This window comes from Linepithema humile, chromosome 3 (genome assembly GCF_040581485.1).
Source record: "Linepithema humile isolate Giens D197 chromosome 3, Lhum_UNIL_v1.0, whole genome shotgun sequence".
NCBI classification, from domain to species: domain Eukaryota; kingdom Metazoa; phylum Arthropoda; class Insecta; order Hymenoptera; family Formicidae; genus Linepithema; species Linepithema humile.
In genome coordinates this window covers 5064784-5077240 of record NC_090130.1, presented here as the reverse complement: position 1 = coordinate 5077240, position 12457 = coordinate 5064784, and the positions used below count along the sequence as shown (strand labels likewise).

Here is a 12457-nt window from a genome sequence, read left to right as displayed (position 1 = left end):
TCCACCAATTCTTCCTTATTATCGATTTACGAGATGTGTTCAAACGAGTAAAAACGAGGTCCTTGCGAAGGTCCCGCGGGGTCTCGCAAAGGGCACTATTAATTCCGATTTAAAATCCCGTTACGCGCTTTGTGTGGTCCCCATATATCAGCCAGTGTTATCGCTCGTTGCAATGCAACGCCTTTACGCGTACCTGACTTCTGCTCGTGTTGGTATCTTACGCAGGACGCCTACCGGATGAATAATTTGGTTACAATCTTAATCCAATGACGCATGGGTTCGGTGGCTTCTCCGTTCCCTCTGCTTGCCAGTGTAGCTTCTCGTTCTCCCTCTTTCTCTCTTTCCGCCGGTTGGATCGCGTTCAGTTCTGGGTACTCTGCTTTGCCCTGATTAAAGACCGGCCGCTTCTTTATATCCTGCAGTCGCCTCATCTCGTAAATTGTGCCCTTTATTTCGTCACCGAGAACCGTCTCCAATTTGATCAGGCCTTCAAACCAGATCAAGAGAGCGATACTTTCTCTTGCTTCTTATAATTCTGTACAATTCTAATTTTAATTCTATTGTTTTAAATTAATCAATTTTTTATTTTTTGTGAAATATATGAACAGCAGAATAATAAAATTTGTTGCAATAAAATAGATTCGATCCGCGTTATTTTTTACAACCACGCGATCTTTTTGAACCTCGTAGCGAGGCAAATCGGACTTCGAAACTCTCTCACATAATACTGCCGACATTACACACAGAAAGGAAATATTACAGGTCACCAGAGACCGCATTTCTTTCGTTTCTCAGAATCTAATTTATGACACGAATTCCATCATTGTACATCGAAAGAATTTCGTGCATTGACCCTGGAAAGGAGCTTTAAATAATTTCCAAATTTCCTAATCTAATCCTTTTCCTTTTTTGATCTTTTTTTAACAAAAAACTGATCTAAACGTTAGAAGCTGATCAGGTCAAAACGATCGAAGTAAAACATTTTGACATTTTAGAGCATATATATAATTACTGGACAAATCTTGTTTTTTTCATGAATAATAATTAAAACTTCTGTTTAAAAAATATTTTTTGAAAATAATGTGTACACGTGTATGATTTCCATATTGATTTATGAGTGAAAAGGCGGAAAAACTGAGATGAAACCTTGATTGATCCAGTCATCACATAAGCGTTGCATGTTTGAACGTTTCAAAGTATAATTATCGGAGTTACCGTAATTAGAGTCATAATTACGATGGTAGTAACAGTGATAGTAATAGTTACGTAATCGCACGCGGTACATAGTATCTCGTGGAAACACGGGTAGGTTGTTAGCCGCGGAGCAAGTCATCTGGTACCGTATAACACTGGCTATACGGACAAGAAGCATGCGCTGCGTGCGTGCCTGCGTACCGCGCTTCGATATACACGACCACATCCCCATCGCAATAAAGAACATCAAACATCGTATTATAATGCTTTCCAATTTCTTATCCCGCAAACTCGCATTGCCTCCCGCACGTCGCGCTTCTCTTTCTCGCTGCTCACGTGGCATCCTCTCACCTGTCGCTATAATTAGTCAATTAGCTTAAGTGCTCCAAGCTCACGCTCTTACCGCCTTGCTCCGCAATCGTTCATCCGGATCACGAAAGTACCATATTGAATTGAGTGTAAAAATAATTCACTTAAAAGCATTATAAATGCGCGAACTAAAGGATAAGAGGATGCATTTTCGGAACACGAGAAAAATATTGGATTTGATTGATGTAATAACAAAAAATTTAGATCATTATTAATTACGTATCTCTTTTTAGATATTAAAATTCTAATTGTAAGTTATACATAAATTCTATATTTGTAAAATTGAATCATTTTTGTCATATTTGATCTCACATATAGATCTTGATCTTTTATTTCTCATTTTTGTAGATGCGAATATTTGAAAACGTACAGTCGATTAGCTTCACCGGTTTAATGTCGCTCTTCGCGTTGTTACAAAGTCGTTCTCTACCGAATAATTCAGTTCAAATGCCCATAACCGAGGGGTCAATGGAGAAATCAGGTTGAACGTCGCCGGACGAACGTTTCACGTACGAGCTCATACGCGGGTCTTAAGTGCTCTGTGGTCTCAATCGCTCTGCCTAGCCGCGACGGCCTATACGTTAGTGCATGCTGCAGGGTGGAGAAGAGGAGCGCGCGACCGACAGAGGTCGAGCAATAAGGAACAGAACGGTTTTGCGGTTCGGCCTCTCGCGGTTCTCTTCAAGGGACTCGACTATTCTCTGTCCCCTCGCATACACGTTCCTGCGTATCCGGCTGGGGCCGGCCATCATCAAGAAATATGATGATTGCAGGCTGCTACCATTTACAGTAGTGCGGTTTTGTCTCGTACTCCGGCGGTCTCTTCGGGGCAGTTATATCCTCTCACGCGCGCTCGTTGTTCTTCAAGCATTCAGGCCCGTCCCGAATTTTAAGTACCTTCCGCGCAACGTTATCCTCGTCGCGTATCGAATCATCTTGCTCGCGAGAATGCAGTTACGGATTAAGTATTCTTATTTTCTATTGTTACAATTATTAAAAAATTTTAATTGTAACTATGATATTCTTTTGTTTCTTTTTTTTTATTTAAATGCAAACTGAACTTTCATGATTTGGAATTATTAATGTTTGAAATTTTTTTATATTTTCTTTTCTTTAATATTTAAGATTTCTGGATATTAGGACACGTTGTGAAACTGGGAATATGTGCCGATCAGCTGACGTCATTCTCAATGTCGTCAGGGACTAGAATAAAATCCGACTTTATGGCCTTCCTTAGAATGACATGTGATGGCGTGCCTCAGCGAGACGACTTTCCGTTTCGGAACGTCCGCGCAAAGGTAGCGATCATCGGCGAGAGTCACCCTACGCGTTTTCGTATGCGATAAATCATCGCGTGCCTCCACGATGCTCGCACAATGCCGTACTAATCTTCCATCACGCACGCACGATATAACTACGCCCGCATGGCGTCTTGTGATTTACCATCCTGCGGCTAACCTCCATTATGTATAGCGTACGGTGGAAACTGTTGAGAATACCGTGCACCTTGCACTTGGATACTTACGTACAGTGCGTTTGAAAAGTACACGGAGAGACCCATCGATTTCGCGCGGCGCCCACTCGATCACCACCGATTCCGCAATTTCCTTCCGGCTTTTGCGAAACGACCGGTTGGCAATAAATTATGACCGGATTTAATATTGGTGTGATACATAGAAATTTTCTAATATATTAATATTTTTAAAGAATTATTATCATATTTTGATTTAATAATTAAAAAAGGAAAAATATCATATTTTATAAAACTCTCATTCTACTTTCCAGTGTTGGAATAACTTCATTTGTGAATTCACATATAGATTTCCATACTTTCCTACTGTCATATATAATGCGTCTTCATTAAAACGATAATGATACAAAAAACTTAATTCAGATGCGTAACGCAAATTCGTATTTAAATATTCCCGCAGGGCAGTAAGCGATTGCTTTGTCCACTGACTGTTGCATAGTCACGCGTACTTCCACCTGCAGTTTCTCGCGACTGTGATGCCTGGAAAGCCCTTGCAGCACAGAAGTCACACATACGTTCGTTTATATGGCGGACCGTCTAAAAAATATTTCATTACCGTATACGCGTCGTTACTTGTAGCGATAGCACGGTTTCTTTATCGGCGAGTCGAATCCTATGACTGGAAAATCCGCGGAGAGAGTTTAGGGGTCTCCGCAGAAATAAGGGGATAACGATATTCGCGCGCACATAATTCGTGATAGATAGGAATTGGTCGTAACAGTTAGCAGCTTGGCGGCTACTCGAAGAATGGAGCAATAAAGGACGTTTATTTCAGTGCCCGAAGCTAGTCGTGCAAACCGGAAATTGCAACAATTAAGTCCATTCCACAAAAGTTACGAGGTACTTGCGAATGGAGATTTTAACATACCATTGAAAGTTCCGCGCAGTTACTTGAATTAAATTTCGTATGGAAGACTACTGAAGTAGAGAAAGTTAAGAGAGTGCAAAGTTAACTTTATTTAAACGAGGAATATTATTTATTGTAAAAATAAATATGATTTTTAGAAAATGCGTTTACATATAAACTAAAAATCAAAGATTTATTTCAAAATCGAGTTGAGTTTAAACTCGCTTTTGATAAATATTCGATAATTATTTTGTTTCGAGATCGACTCGCGACGCGTGGTGGGGTTGTTTACATCATCGTATTTGGTATGCGCGCTCTATATCCCCTCTTTCTTCCTTTTTCATGTGTGCTATGTATCAGCATAAACATTATTTCTCCCTACTCCTCGCATTCCTTCAAGTCCGAATCGACGTGACCTTGTGCTTTCTATAGTCCTGTTATTATTCGCACGGCGACACTTGTACGGGATAGATTATTTTGTAGCAGCGCATTGTCCTCTCCAATAATACTTTTACTACTTCCCACAGTTTCCCATCTCTCCTTTTCCGTCGTTACCTATTGCAGAGAGTGTCGAACGTATTCCGTGCGATAATAGTTACATCTTTGTCTTAAAATGGCAAAGTTACGCGTCGGGAGTGTCCTTTAAAAAGTCGCACGACTTTTGTATTTGCGACGCGAACGCGAGTGAGTGCTTTAGACTGCGAGGACTGAGAGGAGGAGGTGGTTCAGGAGGAACATCGGGCGCCGGCGGAGCAACATTTAGGTAATTAATCATTTATTTGTTACTTGCGCAAAATTTCGCGTAAAATATTATGTGATGTAACGCACATAAAATACTTGAATTATTCAATAAAACGTTTACAATAATTATTGTATTCATGATTATTACATTTTTTCACATATTTATTACTATATTTAAGAATTAAATTTTCGATAATTCTTTTATTAGCTATGTTTAAAAAACTAATAAAAAGTTTAATGTACGTAAATAATTTTTAGATACTAATTATTGTAGGTTATGTTTCGGTCGGAACAACTCAAAAGAATGGATCGGTAGGTTTTCAAAAAAATGACCAATAAACCGACTGATAATATGATTGTGTGTGTGTTTATTGCAACCAAGAAGTAGCTAGTCCATACAATGCAAGATACGCGAAGTCTTCGAGCTTTGCTAGATCCGCTCAGTCTGTTTCTTTGGCGATTTTCCGGTGTAGATTTCTTGTTCTGTTTCTCGTATTGGTTAATTCTCTGTCGTTAGGACCGTTCGTGGTCTTTATTTTTGGGCCCTTTTATATTTGCAAATATATATTTTATCATACATTATTTTACGTTGCTATAATTTGAATTTTCTTTTTATATTTTACAGATTAACTTGGCAGAGCAACAGAACAACAACTCCGCTGCTGCGCATCGTGCCGGTGAGTAAATTTGTATATATTTTTTAATAATGAAATAAAAATGTTTAGAATGGCCAAAATTTTTAAAACAAAATTATCAAAATAATTTGCGTAGAAGAAATATTATATAACGCGAAAATTGTATCGGTTCATTATCCTTACGGGCTATTTTTATCGCGCTTCGTCGGCCAAGAAAATCGAAAACCAAGTGCAGGTTGTATTACAGCGAGATAAGGGGATTTATGCGAATTGCATCTGATAGGTCACCGCGCGCCGTCGTTAGTAGACCGGCGCGATTGGAAGAATGGAGCAATAAAGGAGTCCGACGTATACGCTTACGAGTCTGGCATTAGTCTTTACGAGCGATTTTCACGGAGTAACGGTCGTCGGATAGAGAATTATGCCAGTGCGATCGGAGATCTTCTCGTGCTAATAGCGTACAAATCGGGCAGTTGATATAATTCACCGGTCGCGACCGTATATGTATCGATACGTGCTATGCCGCACCGTCGCGGCATGGATGCCCTCGCCTTCGTCTCCGCGAAGATTTGCGACGATGTTGGCTCGCCGATCGGAGAAATCCCTTTTAAGTTTCACTCGCGACTCACGATATCACAATTTCTGGAAATATTCATCCAAATTAATTGGAGAATGAATGAGTACAGATCGAATGATGTTTGTGTTTTTTTATATCTTTACAATTTCGCAATTTTATGATCAAAATTGGCAATTAAAAAAGAATAGAGATTAATTATCTCGTCTATCGAGAATCTCTATCTTTAAGCCTGATTTTGTATATATATTTTGTATATGTAACTTGATACTTTATATATAAATATTTTAAACAGATTTATATTTTATATTTTGCATTAATTGTACATATATCTAAAGGGGATTGAAGAATTCATTCACATTACACATCATTTATTACTACACATATAAATTAGCCCTAACTAATTACATAATTATTATATTTGCTATTTTATGAAAAATCGATCACACGGGATTTCGGTTGAAGCAGACCGGGAAGCTGCGGAGAAACAAAATTCCTGCTCTCGCGGGGCGATAATTTATGGCTAACACAAACGGCCGGCGATATCCTTTCCAACGTATAATTTATATCAAAGATATCCCTCGACTGTCGCTCGTGGCTGTTATTACGCGCATTAATGACGCGTTCGCTCGCGCGCGACTAGACTCTCTGACGAAATACACGGATGAACGCGTACAACATACAGCGTAGAAACATAAAGGATGAAATAATGGTGTGACATAACCGGTCGGCGGCGGCGGCGACGGCGGCGGGTGGACCCGCACGACGGTCCCACGGCTGATCTATCACGTTGGTCCAACCGACCGACCGACCGACCGACCGACCGACCGATCGACCAACCGACCGACTGTAATGACGCAATCGAGCGAAAGGAGCTCCGCTGCTCTTCTCGGGTCCGTTTTGATTTCATTAATGGATCGGGTGCGCACTAATGCGACTCTGTTTGCCGAGCACTCGGCTCGCATTAAGAGGACGCTTCGCCGCGCGCTGGACACACGCGTTGTTTCGCGCTCGAGGATGACACCGATATCTCCTTCCTCCTCTCGTCGCCGCTTCTCGCTTTTCCACTTACTCCTTTTGCTTTGTTACTGGTAGTCATTCTTTTCATTCTTCTTTTTTTCTTCTTCTAATATACTTTTTTAGCCCCGCTAAAATTCTTTCGACACGCATATATATTTGCTGTTCTTTCGGAAATGTTTATTCAACATTTCTATTTCTGTACTTTATTTTAATTCAGTCTGAGTATTCGGCAATTTATGAATATGTCGTGGACCGCGCTCTCACCCTTCGTTTTCTCTCTACCCGCTTCAAAGCCTGCAACGTTCGTCCTGTAATCTTTCTCTTTGTAATTCCTCGCAGTTTTCTCTTCCTCGTTCGCTGTTCGCGACTTGTACCGCCGTTCTACTGCGGTGTCTCTCGTCAATCTTCCCCTCCTGGTGTCCTATTCACATCAGGAACTGCCGAGCCGCTGCGCGGCCTAGCGAAGAATTAACACTTCTAGCAGCGCGCACGAAAGAGTCGCCTCGGCGGGTTTGCTTATGCTAATCCGTACGAGCAGTCGCTCTCGTACCGTCTCGCGTCACGTCGCCGACGCTTCAAATATATTAATTAACATCGTCATTAAGCGGCGCGGCTGCCAGTTTACCGGATCTCCTCCCGCGCTCTCCTCGCGGCGGTTCGCTCGCGCTCGCTCGCGCGAGGACGCGTTTCTCTTCATCTCTCCTCCCCCGCCACCTCCTCCGTTTGCTCGTTCTACGGGCGACCGAGGGCATCCTCCGGCCGAGGCCTCTGGCTAGAAGCCTGTCGCGCGTGTTTGCAGATGCATAATTCTATCCCGCGACGACCATAATTGCGGAATGCGCGCTCGGCACATTGTCGACCCGCCGTGGCATCGAGACACGAAACATTTCGCAGGGACGTGCTACATCGGTCGTCCGATTATGCTAATGCGATCGAATAACGGGGCCCCATCGGTGACTTCCGTGTCAAGGATGCAGGTGTATTCGTAATTCAGAACCACCTCCGTCGAATAGTCGACTGCGAAAGCCGGCGCGTTTGATCCGCCTGTAAGATTCGTGCGACTTTGTAATAAAATTTGATAAATCGCAGGGATAATATTACTGATAAAAATTACAGTATAATCTCGGCGTAATCGTAATTAACGAACCATCTGGCTCTTGCTGCTCCCCTCCGTCCCTAATCATTTTCACCGTTGTAGTCGAAAGTCGTTCGCGAAAAGAAAATATGGCTCATCGCCACACATGCATCGGTCTTTAACTCGATGTTCGATGCAATCGCACTGACGATACACGATCGTCCTAATTAGACGGTAATTAGATTCCTGTACGGTGATTGGAGCTCGTGCATTCAGCGGACGACGAGGGGAGCAACGAGCTCGAAGATTCTCGCGGAAGTAGCCGGTAAACATTAATTGTACTATTTTACATAAATTATCAATTGTGGGCTGCGTGCGAAAATTATAGGAAGACGGTCGAGAAAAAAGTGTGAAAAGGGCGCAGTTTTATGACCGCGACGCGAACCCGTACAAAGGGCGACGGAGGCAACGTTATCAATTCAATGGACTCCCGGAGCCCCGAATTCCGCTCCACCGCCATCTCTTACACCTTCCTCGCGCTTTGTGTCCGCCGTTATTTACGGCGCTCGTGCACGACCGCGTAAATTATGGCGAGCCCGGCTTTCATAAATTCCGGGACGAGATATGGAGCGACAAATTCAACTCCCAGGACCCGGCGCCCGGGTCGCGGTGGGCGCGAGTTACACGCGTTGCACATACATAAATACGCGCGTTCGTAGCGCGCGGCCGGGCTTCAGATTATCATTTGTATGCCGACTTCCTGCTGCGATATGTATAAACGCACTACCGACGCCCTTACCTGCCCGCGCGATGCCGATGAGAATTCGTCCTTTCTTTTCGTGATGTTGACTGTTTAAGGCGACTGCTTTTCGAGAGTAGATCAGGATAAATAATAGTTAGTACACACAGTTTGGAATGTCTGAATATAAAATATAAATATACAGAATCGACAAATTTTATGCAATTTTTTTATAAGAATTAGGATAAAATATACGTGATAACTATTTTTTTATTGCTTTCTCTTTTTATTCATCTTTTATATAATAATTGCTTAATATTCACGATTAATTAATGTTGCGCTAATGAATCAAATCAATTATGTTGGAAACATAGAATTATCGAAGAGGCTTGTATAAGCGTGTTAATGATTTTCATAACAGGAATACCAATGATAATATCGGCGTCAATGATTTATCGATCGCATTCATATCGCGAGACAAACAACGTCCATTTCCGACACGGCGACACTAAATAGAGATCTTGTTAGAAAGGCGCGATTACCTGCTCGTAAATCCAGGGAAAAGACAAGCCGAGTCGATCAGTGAAAGAGGGAAAAGCAGCTGGTCGAGGACCGTGCGCGAGGGCTGGGTGCGCGCGCTAAGGTCGTATGGTTTTCAGGCTCTCGTAAAAATCGGTAACATCGACAAGCGCGAGGAGGATGGGTGGATGAGGAGGTGGTCACGGGTGTAACAGCGGAGATGCGGCTGAGGCGGGGTAGGGTCCGAGCGACGTCGTGGAAAGAAACCACACGGAGATCCCAATCTCGCGTGGAAGCCTCTCGAGCAGTGAGTAAAAGGTGGCTAACATCTCGAACATCGTCCCTGTAATCTAATGAGCACCTGCTAGGAACACCGCCTACACTCTACATATAGAGACGAACGTTTTCTACGTGAAGTCGCGTATGTGGTCCCAGGGCCGTATCCGTCCGCCCACCGCCGGACATTGTTTCTCACTCAGCCTCGTCCGCGACAAAAAGCGTCATTTGTATCGTGGGAAATTGTTTCCGCCGGTTGTAAACTGCTCGGATCCCGGTATCCGGCGACGAAAGCGGTTTCGCGGCGGATACTTTATTGTTAAACGCATTGCCTGATAAAATAATATACCATTGATAAATGTTATGTGATGGGATATAAATTCTATACAGTTATAATGTAAACTAGGATCTAAATTGGCAACGTCAATTTGCAGCGCCTTTCGCATTCTCTTCTCACGGGCGATACCGTTGTACTTGAATTCTTTTATCCCCGGATTTTTATTCCTAAATTTTATCGCGTCTCTCAGCCCTGCGACTGCGGGCGTTAAGGTAGCCGAAGGTATCAGGTCTCGCTGGCGCGGAAGACAAATCGCGCGCCACGGCGAGAACGTTCTCCTTCGGCAGCGGCGCGCGTGTATCCTCGTGCGAAATCTCGGATAGCTGACGGATAGCTTCCAGCGGCGTAGACGCGGCGGACGCGCCGCGAATGGATCACGGACTCGTGTCGTACGACGGTCCTGCACTTCTAACTCGCTATCGGACAAACGATCGACGTATAGTCCGACATCCGCGGATACGTATACACGGGATACGTGCATTCGAAAAAAGAAGGAAAGAGAAAGAAAGAAGGGGCCATACGTTATGAGGGTACAGGTGCCGGTTTATTCTCTTTCTCCACCTCCGCCTCCATGCTTCCTCTCGTTTCTCCCGCGTTCGCCGATGTTGTCTTCAGGCGCGATTCTCCTTTGCCTTGTTCTCCATCTTTCCGCTCCTCTTTTCATTCTTCTTTTCTCCCCCCCCCCCTGCTCTCTTCCCCGCTTTACTTGTAACTTTTTCCTCCTCTTCCTCTTCCTATTTTTCAACCGCGCCGTCCTCATCGTTCGTGGGACGACGTTCGGTCGCGGGAGAGGATTTCGCTCGCGTATGCGTGAGGTCGCGCCGAGTGCGGGTGAAAGTCTAACCGCGGGTCACCGCGCCGTCCGCACCCCGCCTGCCGCTTATGTAGGTGCATCTATATCGTGCGCGATGGTCAACCTAAACTACAAGCGCGCGTCTCTCTCGCAGAAATGCCGTGCACGCTCTCGCGCTACCATCGCGCCGATGCGATGAAGCGGCACGATCGGACGGCTATCCTATTATCTCCCGCGCAGCAGATTCGAAAGATGCGCCGCCGCCGATAAACCCGACGGCGCGCGAGGTTCCCTTCCGCGTGAGGAGGTCTCGCGAATCTCGCCGGGCGAATTCTCCGCTGGAACGTTATTATGATATCGCGAGTAATAACGCGAGTGATAGACGCGTTAACGCGTGCTAAGTAGCGGTTGTTACGTCTCCCTGCGTTGTATTCGCGGGTTTCAGCGGCTCGCAGATTGTGGCTTAATGTCTATTTAAGTGTTGGACGCCGCTCGAATGCTACTCCTCATTCGACTTTCACGCAATTTGTTTCTGAAAAGTTTCAACATTAACCGAAAATAGGAAGCGCGATGGGATACAATTAATGAGATTCCAGTTGTTACAAATCGTGTGTGGGTTGGCGATTTATGAAACACGATCTTTTCGCTTAATAGCGAATTCGTTATTTACTGAGAAATATCATCAGTTATTTTATTTCATTGCGTAATCTTTGATATCAATTTTTACATCTTCTCGATATCCTTTTTCGCATCGTATTCGAGCACACTCGTGACATTCACTGCCGGCAAATATCAGCGAGCTGTGGCACACACTGAATCATGCCGTCTGCCCTGAAAATTACGCGATCGGATGATCGTTAGATCAGATACTGGTAAGCCTCTGAATCGGTGAAAGCGTCGGCTGTAACATTGTCGCGAGGCGTGGGTCGCGGGGTTAGGCGATACGCGCGATTTCGCTTCGTTCACTCGCTCGCTCGCGAACGAATGCAACTCCCTCCCGCCGGAAGAGACGTCGCGTTCGCCGTTTCAGACGCGCCTTTCCCCGTTGCTGCACCATCGCCGGGTTACGTGGCTCGAGATATCGCGTGTACGCGTAATCATGTTTGATTGATTGCCCGCTGATTAATTGGTGTCTGGATGATGACGCCATGATCGCTATTGGGCGGAGCGCCGATCGGTGTTACAGAATTTTGATACATGACGGGCATCAGGAGCATTGAATCGTATCCGAAGCACTTACAGGTTATTTATTTTATTTTCGCTGTAGATTCTCCTCTGCGATATTTTTGCAAATTGTTTTAACGCGGATATAAGTTATTAACTCGTTTGAGTAAAAATAAAAATAATTTAGGTATTTGTCTTATTAACTTTTGAAATATCGCTGTCTACTAAATATATGTATAATAAACGTGCAACGGGAAATTGTATTTCGGCGGTATCGAATAATGAACTTCTACGAGCGAACACACTCGTACACAACGGAGACAGTGCTTTCACGGAGCGTTGGTCGCGCTTTGGTCGCGCGTAACTCGCCTCATTCGCTGCTAGTCACGCGTCGCATACTCGGTGTTAACTCGCTTCAAAGCTGCGCTTACTCGAACGTGTCCGTAATACTACGCGGATGAGACGGACGGCAACGGGGAATACGCAATGAAATATACTTTTTAGTGTCCGGTCGCGCCGGTCGTCTCGACGATCGCTCGCTTCGCGGCACGTGCAATTATCTCGCTAATATTACGAAAGCGCGATATCGACAGCAAGCCGTTACACTCGTCCAACTTAATTGGCAAGTTTTTTGCCGTTAATT

General features: G+C 44.2%; 1 protein-coding gene across 1 annotated transcript in view; it reads left to right on the top strand.

Moving 5' to 3' along the window:
* Positions 1-4455: 4455 nt before the first annotated feature.
* The window catches only part of LOC105676431 (nuclear hormone receptor family member nhr-85-like), a 149087-nt gene continuing 141085 nt past the window's right edge, over positions 4456-12457 (top strand). The window contains exons 1-2 of the mRNA XM_012374304.2: positions 4456-4704; positions 5308-5359. The gene's annotated coding sequence lies outside the window, so the exon portion shown is untranslated. The remainder of the gene's footprint in view (positions 4705-5307; positions 5360-12457) is intronic.